We start from the raw sequence: 10,560 nt of genomic DNA, 5'->3' as shown, positions 1-10,560 counted from the left end.
CTGAATGTTAAATAATGTAGAAAGTGCAGCTTGGACTTCATTTAAAGAAGTTTGCAAAACGTTTCTCGGCAAACAAAAATCAAACAATTACCATGATATTTTTAATCAACTTCTTACTTCATATAGAGCTATGGGATGCAATATGTCTTTGAAAATACGTTTCCTCCACTCACATCTGGATTTTTTCCCGAATAACCTCGGAGACGTAAGTGACGAACACGGTGAACGTTTCCACCAAGATATTTCGGTGGTTGAAAACCGCTAAAAAGGGAAATGGGATACTAGCATACTAGCATTTTACTGTTAAACATTCGGGATTTATAAAAGAAAAGCATCAGCAAAATTATTCTCTCTCTATATATATATATATATATATATATATAATAACTGTCTTATATAATATATATATATATATATATATATATATATTATATGACAGTTATAATCATGCAAAATTATAAATTTTACAGATTTTAACAATATTTTCCCTTAATGTTTTTGAAGCCTAATTTATTTCAAAACTAAGGGTGATAGAAAGAATATATTTACAGGTTCGTAATGTACGCCAAAAAACAATAAGAAATGGTATCACACTTAAAAAACACTAAAAACTTATTTTTTTGCCTATCAGTGTTACAAATAAACGACATTCATTTTAAAATATTTTTAAATTAAGCCAAAAATTCCTACAATCAGCGTTACTTTTTAAAAGTCTTTAGACTTTGGTGTCCTAGTTTAAGATTTCATTTTTTAATCCATTCATAATGCTAATTAAACACAATTTAATCTTTTTTTCCTGTTTAGCCTCCGAGAATCACAGTCAGGTATTACTTCAGAGGATGAATGAGGATGTATGAGTGTAAGTGAACTGTAGTCTTGTACAGTCTCAGGTCGACCATTTTTGAGATGTATGGTTAACTGTAATCCAACTACCAAAGAATACCGGTCACCACGATCTAGTATTCAAATTCGTATCCTATTTGTATCTAATTCGTATCTTATTTGACTGCTCTTCATTCTAACAATCGAAATCCACCTCTGATGAAATTGTTATAAACAACTGCCTTTACTAGGATTTGAACCTTGGAAATCTCGACTTCAAAATCAGCTGATTTGCGAAGATGCGTTCACCACTAGATCCACCCGCTGGGTACACCTAATTTAATCTGCAGCTGTTAGACTTAATCCACACCCTGCTTGGTTATTTATTTCATAACGACACTGTACTTATTTGATGGATAAAAATCTATCTGCTTGTAATCTACAACTTTGGTAATGCCCAATACTCTAAAACGTCATTTATAGTTATTGATTTTACAGGTTTTAGCAACTGAAGGTTAACAAATAATAGCAAAGAACAATTCAATGTACTGTTCGGGAAGCTGAGTTAGGAAAGCAATGAAATACCGTGACGAGCTTATTTGACTGCTCTTCATTCTAACAATCGAAATCCACCTCTGATGAAATTGTTATAAAGTTATCCTGACATCGAGATATCCGTTTGTTTCATTACTAAAGCCCGATATTTATTATGAAGGTGGATAAATCATCGTCCGAAAAAATGTCTAGTGGTGTATTTTTAAACAGTTTTTTTTGTTATTTCCAAGAGACCGTAAAATAATAAATACGTACGATAAGTGGTTTACAAAGAAAGCACTGTAATTTAAAGCGAATGAAAACTATAAATTACTCAAAGTGAAAGAATTTTGTCATAAATGGACTCGGGAATTTAATATTGATTGCGACATATCGCTTTGACCCTTTTCTAAATGACTCAGGGAGACTTATGATCCAGAAGCGATTAGAAAATATATATTTCCGAGAAACTTTATTACTGTAAATTGTACTCTAAATTAAGATATACCTTATCTTAGAGTATAATACGTGTAAGACTGTACTCATACTGTAAATGAGTAAGAATGACATATTTGCTACAAATACCTGAAATACGTAAGATAAGTCTAATTTAAAATATCCTGCATTCTTCTTGAAAATATTTATTTTTCTTTCTATCAGGGTAGAGAGATTTCTATCCCATGCAATTTTCTTTGCAGGGGATGGAACTTTCCCTACATATTCCAGAAATTAGTGTTCATTGTTATCATATTTCTTCTTTTTTTAATCTTTTTATACCCTTCCCCTGAGCAGGACACACAGTTAAGAATGCGGAGTTCAAAGGAGTGTCCTTTAACTCTATGGGCCTTCCCGCCCACCAGCTGAACATCCGGCAAGGCAGGTCAGCTCGCCGGTTGGATCTATTAGTTTTGCCTGCCTCTAACCCCCAACGAGGAGACTCCAGATCCAGCAATGCTGTAATCTTCATCCCCACCCCAGGGGCCGGGTCTCGGTCTTTTGAGAACCTTATGTCTCAAATAGGGAGTCCCTAAGGGGATCCCTCACCGGGACTTCGGTCTTGAATCCCTTCTAAAAGACGTCAGGTTCAGTTATTCATGGTCACAGCAGAAAGCGTCACATTTTGAACATGGAGTCCCCAGCTAATAATTGGAGCCAGCACACCAGGGCATACCGCCCTCATAGCTGGGACTGTCCATCACCTCCCGCTTAAAACCGCTTCTCCGTTCCTCATCATCTTTCGCTCGAAGCACAGTCAGAGAAAAGAGGCTGAACGTATCCCAGCATGCTGCAGAAGAGATGAGGTAGCAGGGTAAGATAGCAGGGACGCAAGTGACAAGCCAGTAATCTCTGAACGAGCCCTTTGTTCCTCCCACTCAGGGCACTGAAACAGTGTATGTTCGACGAACACACACTGCACTCGACATTCCGTGCAGTACATACAATTGGAGGTATCACGCCACCCAATACGATGAAGTTAACTGCCAAAATTACTATGGCCTGTAACATTTGCCTCTTGTAACAGTCACGGTCACCAGGTTTACTCAAACACCATGATCGCAGGTTCAGTATTAAGATTCTCGTCCAGGCTGCCGTTTCCTCGGCCAGCCATCGATCTTGTCAGACGTTAAAAGTCGAGTCCCGTACCAATGCAGCCTATATTCCGGCGTGCCTGTTCATCCGTTCCGTTACCAATAGATTGATGAGGGAACACCCGTTAGCATGCAGGCAGCATTATATGAGGTGGTCCGATATGCGGCAATGATCCCCAGCAACGAACGTCTGTACACACTCCAAAGCCTGGCAAGGTTTCTTTTAATCAGCAATGTTGACCCCAAACTGGAGCAGCGTATAAAATAATAGATGCAGTGTAGATATAATGACTCTCCGTTTCGATGCTCGAGACGCCACCTGGGTAGAGAGAAGTCGTCTCAGGGCATCAAGAGTGTTGTTTAACCGTTCACAGACCGCGATGATGTGGTTGCTGAATCTACACGATTTGTCAATAGTCACCACTAAATGTCGGACAACACGTTTCGACGGAATCAGGTGTCCTCCAATGCGTAGATCTATTTGACTCGCCCTCCGCCAACCGACGAGAACAATATATTCACTCTTCTGAGGCGAAAAACGCAGGCCGTGATCTGTCACCATCCATTTATTCGAGTAAAGGCCTCATTGCCCCGAACGCCAAGGTCTTGCTCAGTCCTACTACCAATAAGGATAGCCAAATCGTCAGCATATGCAATCGCCTTCGTCTACTCCGGACGGTCAAGATTAAGCGCCCCGTCGAAAAAACATTCCAAAAAAGTGGGCCAAGAACGAAGCCCCTCGGGTCCCCCTCTGACATCCGAAAACCTAAATCTCTTTGGTGCGTCTCGTCGGAGACCCATCTTTCCCGAAGATAGTCCCAAATTTTCGGTAGAAGATATAAACTGACTCCCTTCCGCAGTAAAGCGTTGAGGATGGCGTCCCATGGGATCAAGCCAAAGGCGTCCAATAAGAATTGGCAATCGTTTTGTCCACCAAGTGCCCCTTCTTGGTCATCTCTTGGACCAGGAGCCGTACGCGGTCGCAGATAGGTGATCGGCTTCCGCCGGGTGGATGTTATTCATTCTCGTGGGGTACGGCCGCTCTCCGCGATTGTGGTTGGCTCACAAACGATGGATGTCTTCTGGATGTCCCATTGGTCCAATGAACAATTCACTGTCGTGCGAATCACAAGGGTTACGTTGATAACGTACTAGTGTCGGGATACTTCCAGCTTGGATTGAGTATCGATGACTTGCTGGCAAAGTTGGGTAGGATTCTTGACGGTCCCTCGGACACCAGAGTGGTAATTGTTCTGGTCGCTAATGCCAAGTCTACCGCTTGGGGTTCACCACTCACTGACCCCAGAGGCACAGGTCTTGAACAGTTCGTTGAAACCAGGAACCACTACTTGATTAATGATGCAGAAAAACCGCCAACTTTCTGTTCCGAACTGGCAGAAAGTTACGTCAAGGTAACTTTGCAGACGGGCGACTTGCTGCGAAGTACAAGTAGTTGAACTGTCTGGCCCGAGGCCAGTGTGAGCGATGATAGGCTTATAACCTATGATCGCTCACAGCTTATAAGGGGTGAGATCGCTCCGTAAACGATTTCATTGTTTACGGAGGCGGTCTATGACTCCAGATTCGGATCGCTACAACCTAAGGGTCCTGGATCAGCACAGGTTGCGGCGCGAGTGCGCAGCTGCCTTGCAGCGGTTGGAATGGAGCATGGAGTACAGTGAGGAGATGGAATTGATGGCTCAGCAATTCGGCCGGGCCATCAACACTGGCTGAAACGTCTCGGTGCTAGAAAATTTACGAGTTCGTCCCTGGTTATGTGTGAATACATATTTGGAAATTTGACTAAATTTTTTTTCTCCATAACTACATATTTTAAATGGATCAATTAAGTCATTTCGTAATGATTTTCTTTGTATGCTTTTTATTTAGTTATAATATGTTTAACTTATATTTAGTAAAAAAAACTGGATATTTTATTTAGATATGCCGGTCATGCGTATTTGATTATTATGTTTGCTATAATGACTAAATGAATAAGTTGTTTGCTTCATAAATGACATGCATACCAGTGCAATATTAGGAAGTAACAACTTAGTTATAATCTAGATCATTTAATTTTAGTACATTGGGAAGTCCAAAAGATAATGTAACTTAATAAAAAACCTCCTGTATATTTAAGTTCACTTCCATATTATGCATAATTAATTAAGGTCTTACTTTTATTAGACACGTTTGGTAACAATTTAAAAATAATAATATTTGCAAAAAACAAATTTTTCGAATTCACATCCAAACCTGAAAAATGATCTAAAAATGTGGCTATGCGGGTATACTGCGACAATAGCACCCCACATCACCACGAGGAACGCTAGCGTAGCACTGACGTACAATATTTTAAATTAAGTTGCGTGTGGGTTTGTGTAAAGGGTGTATGTGGATGGGTGGGTGTGGGAGTGTGGATGTGTGTGTTAGGGTGTTCTGGAGTTAAACTATACTAGGCTGAGAGTTACCATCACGATATTACAATTAGTGGCAATAAAAATTATTGTTATTGAATTGTACAACTTTTCCTAATAGATAAATTGTAGTCTAAGCATATTTTAAGAAAATAAGAAATGTATATTACACAGTTTAAGGTGTAATAACATACTTTTCTTATAATAACGTATTAACCGACCGTATGCTGAAAGTTTTCCGATCATTCTTCGTAGTATAATTTCTTAGCAGTATCATAATAGTAGTTTCTAATTTCAATATAGTTTCAATATAATAGTAGTTTCTAGAAACAAATATTTATTTCCTTGCTTAAAATAATGTATTTTACAAAAAAAAAAGAAAAACAACAATAAACTTAATACTCACAAAATGTAACTTACGTGAGATGTCTTAAAAGATTAGTTGAAATAGCCACACGAACTATTGTCGAGTATGATTAACACAATAATGATGTTACTTTTACAGAGGGTATTATGCATTTACGTTATGAGGTTCTATTTAAGTCATCAAACTCAAGGATTAATATGAAAAGAAATATACCGGATTATTATCTAAATTTTTTATATTACAAATAAAAAAATAACCACAAAAGATCCAGCAGTAAATGCTATAAAATGGATAAAAAATTAGTAGAATCATTCATATTATTGTGTTAACTACATAACTGAACTTAAAACGGTATATCAAATGCGAATTAAAAATTTAATGCATTATAGTAAAGTACTTCTAAAAAAATGAATCAATTAATAAGATAAAATATTAAAACATATTAAATAAGTAAAATCTAAAAAAAAAAAAAATTTAAATAAAATTATTTATTTATTTTTTTAAATAAAATTAAAATATTTATAAAACATTAATAACTAACTATTTTTTATTTGTGCCTAGAATAACCTTTCAAAATCATTATTACATTTTTATTACATTCTACCATAATTTAAAGGTTGATGTTTTAGTGGAAAATGGTCTATTTACTTTAACGAGGATATTGTTCTTGCAAAATTGTTCTTTTTAGTTGCCGTTTTTCTGTTATACCACGCTCACGACCATGGTGACTAATAACAATTAGTTAACTATGAATACTAATAATCTTTACTTACTCATTAGATACAAAAAATAAATTTAATAAATTAATGGAATCGTGTGATAGTATTATTGGTTTAATAAATAAAATTAAAAATATTCAATTATGCATAAAATTGTAATTTATTACGTAATATTTTTTATCGTACGTTTATATCGTGTTTGAATTCGTTAATATATAGCATAGCAGGTAACGTAAAGAAAATAATTGGTTTTAATGCGGTTGTATAAACTTTTCCGACCTTGAATCGCATAATGAAATTCAAATTATATTGAAAAAATTACCAATCGGAAAAACAACGAGCGTGTAATAAAATAAAACTCGCATAAATAAGTTGAATGACGAAGTAACAATACTTCTCACTGCATTTGAATGAAAAAAACAACCATGCAAAAAGTTGGCTAGACTCATATTCTAGAATGCAGTTATTATTCATTACGCTTAATAATTATTATAATCATCTTAATCATTGCTCATAATTCCTGAAAGATATCATTTTCACACAAAACAGTGATTCACCTCTTTATCCTCCAAATTCGATTATTGAAAAATGGTGAAATATTTACTTTTTTCAAAAAGAAGTTTAAATACGAATTTTCACGACTAATACCTTCGATTACTAAGAAATATATTTTCAAAAGATTTTCCCCCTTCTCACCCCCTTATTTATTGGATTTTCCAAAAATCCATATAAATAAAACGTCCTCTACAAACTTAATTCATCTAGATTAATCGATTTAAGCTGTGCGTTGATGAGTCAGTTAGTCAGAACACACGTTGAATATATATATATTGTAATATTTAAACATTATATTTTATTTGAATACAGACATACAAATACAAATTTCAAACACAGATCACTTCCTTTTAACATTATATCTCTCCGTGGGTGAATAATAGATTATCTGTATCTCATTCGCATGGTTCTGAGTTCAAATCTCAGTCTGGTTTTGTATCCTTTTTATAAACAACAAAACTAATCTTTTACTATTAAAAAAATAAATATTTTTATTTAAAATATTTTTCTACACTTTTTGAAGTTTTGCTGGTAAAAGGTTTTTCAATTGTTATGTATCTAATAAGGGATAAAAATATGGAAATTATATACAAAAAAATAATTAACCTCTATTTGTACAAGTAACTTACGGAATATTTTTTTAGCCTTAAAGATTAAGGGTACATTATTATTTTATTAAGTATTTACATTTAATGAAGAAAGAACCGATTCTTAAATCTTAATATTTTCTTTCATTTAAGCTCAAAGAAAAACTTCTGCATTTATTCCAATTTGAATTTCGGTCTAAGAGGAATAATAATTATTTTCAAACAAAAAAAAATATACAAATTGTTATGCCGGCAACACAAGTTTTTGTAGAATTTACAGTATTTTTATCTTGAAAGATTTTCTTTCTATAATGATAGTAAGCCTAAAATGTTTTCTACTACTCGTAGTGCTAACACCTACTTTAATATGGAAATTGCATATATCTTTAATATTTTTCAACTGAAGTAAGATGAATAAATAAACTATACAATGATTTTGTAATTCTAAAAAATTTAGAATTAATGTAATTTATGTCATTTTTAATAGATCAATCCGAATTTTAACTTCAGTAAGTAATTGTAAAATCATGATATCACATTTTGAACTTTCAGTATTTGAAACTAACGGTATTTCCTTTGTCTCCTTTATGATTCATTACTAGATAATATTTGTTAACTTACTAAGACTATAAACGAGTTCTCGAAAGAAAAATGGTTGGAGCGACAACATAAGTAGCCTGTAACCAGCCGATTTTATACGTCTCTTACCTTAAACACGCCTCTACAAATATTTCCTGAAATCGTGTTACTGACGATTTTGTGCTATCAGTTATGAATAATAGCAGATATATGCGACAGAAAAATTACAGGTTCAAGTAGTACTGATAAAATTACGTTAAAATACATTACATTGATGCAATACCTTAAAATTAAATACAAAAAACCAGTGACTTTCTTCTCAATAAAAGTTAACCTTTAAGAGGATTTTTTTGTGTTAAAATAGTAACTTCTTCCAGTAATTAGCTCCGAAAGTTCCTTCAGTCAAAAAAATTCCATTATTTTCCAGCGCTTTTTTTAATTTTTAAATCATTTTAAAATTATTTTTTCATTAAATCACTTCAATTACCTGTTCAAGAGGTTTATCTATTTGTGAACTTTTGTGTATCTATTTTTGAACGTTGCATCATACTAGTATTTTCTCAAAAATTTTAACTAACCGTAATATTTAAAAACATGAGACAGTAATTTCAACTTCTTCAACTACCTTTTTTTTTTTTTTTTTTTAACTTCTCTACTCCCTTGGGCCGGACCGACTTGATGGTATTACGCCACCCAGAGGAGTGTCCGTTACTCTAATAGGCCCTCCCCCCCTCACAACCTACCGGCTATATACCGGCATGGCAGGTCAGGTCTACCGGTTGGCTCTTTTGAGATTTTTTTTCCCCTTTTTTAACTTAGTTAAGAAAACCTAACAGTCAACCCAAGGAGTCCTCAGCGGCTCATCGAAACCAGCACACCTCAGCATGCTGGCTCTCACCGCTGAGGCTGTCCACACAAACTACAATCTAAAAACCCATATTCCTTTCATCCATAATTTTTTGTTTAAGGACTGACCTTATGAACTCTACAACCTTTCTCCAATCTTCTACCTTATAGCCACATTGTCGTTTACTAGACTTACATGACCCCAATTCTCATTTTTAGGTGTTTTTATCATTGAGAACGATATTTTAAATAAACACCTTGAAAATTAAACCTTCTAGTATATTTTAAAATTAAATATAGTAAAACTAAGACTAATTTCTAAATTGAAAATTTGAGCAGGCAAAAATAATTTTATGTTTATTTTGTAGAAATCGTTTCCTTTGGGAACATATTTTATTGCTTTTCTTCTATCAATTAATATACAATAGCAAAATCATTGTTTCGAATTACATAAGAGTTATTTTTAAATCAATAATGTTTATTAATAAAAATTTTTATTATCAAAATTTGTGGTTAATACAGTTTGTATTAATGAGTTATTCTCACTTCAGTCGAAATGAATAACTCTTTATCTAAAGAGAAGCGCTATATAAATAAATAGTAATAATAACTTCCATTCAGAAAAGAAAATAATTATGTTTTTAAGTAACTTACACAACCTATGTTAAACTTGTAGAATAGAAGCAGTTTAATGAATAGTTTTAGTAATGTATGAATAGTAAGTAAAAATATCACAAAATGATTCCAGTGAGGGCTGAACCTGTGTTTCAAAGTTTTAACAAATCATTACGGTATCGTAAATGTAAATTATTACACAATATCTGAAATACCAATTATTTATTCATTTTTTCACTGCGTTAAAAATATTCCCTCAGATATCTGAACTCATGTTCATATATTTTTATGTTGACGTTCAGTTGTAGTGTAATTTTTCTTTTTTTCTCTATAAAACTGACAAATAATAAATCTGGGAAAATAAAAAAAGGTAGACTAGTATTATTTTCCTGCATTATGCTGTTTTTTTTTTGGTTTTTTTATGATGATCTAGAAATTCTGATTAACCATTTTTAAAAGATAATTACAAGAAACATTGCCTTTGGGATATTAAGTGAATTTGGATAACAGAATACATGTTAAAGTTGATATTATTCTACGGTAAAGTATTTTAGCCCGGTGGAGAAAGAAAATTGCCTCTTACAGTTGGTTAGTCGTGTCAACCTAGACGTTAGACTACAAATAAGTATCAGCTTTGATTGATGCAGTAACAATAAGAACATTCTAACTCAAACAGTATTAACTATTTTTTTCTTTCTACTTGAATTCGGTTATCGCAACTGAACATAACATCTGATGTTCTACGATACTTATTACTGTAATACCAAGTTACTTTTATGGTATTATTTTAACGAATTAGTTAGAAATATTTTATATAAATAAGTTTACAATTAAAACCTAATTACAACATATAAAATACTTACGATAAAAATGTATTTAAAATTATTTGCCTAGTTTTGTATTTACTAACAAAATGTTGAAAATAATCTC

Source organism: Lycorma delicatula, chromosome 2 (assembly GCF_047948215.1).
Source record: "Lycorma delicatula isolate Av1 chromosome 2, ASM4794821v1, whole genome shotgun sequence".
Classification (NCBI taxonomy): domain Eukaryota; kingdom Metazoa; phylum Arthropoda; class Insecta; order Hemiptera; family Fulgoridae; genus Lycorma; species Lycorma delicatula.
This window is presented reverse-complemented; position numbering follows the sequence as displayed.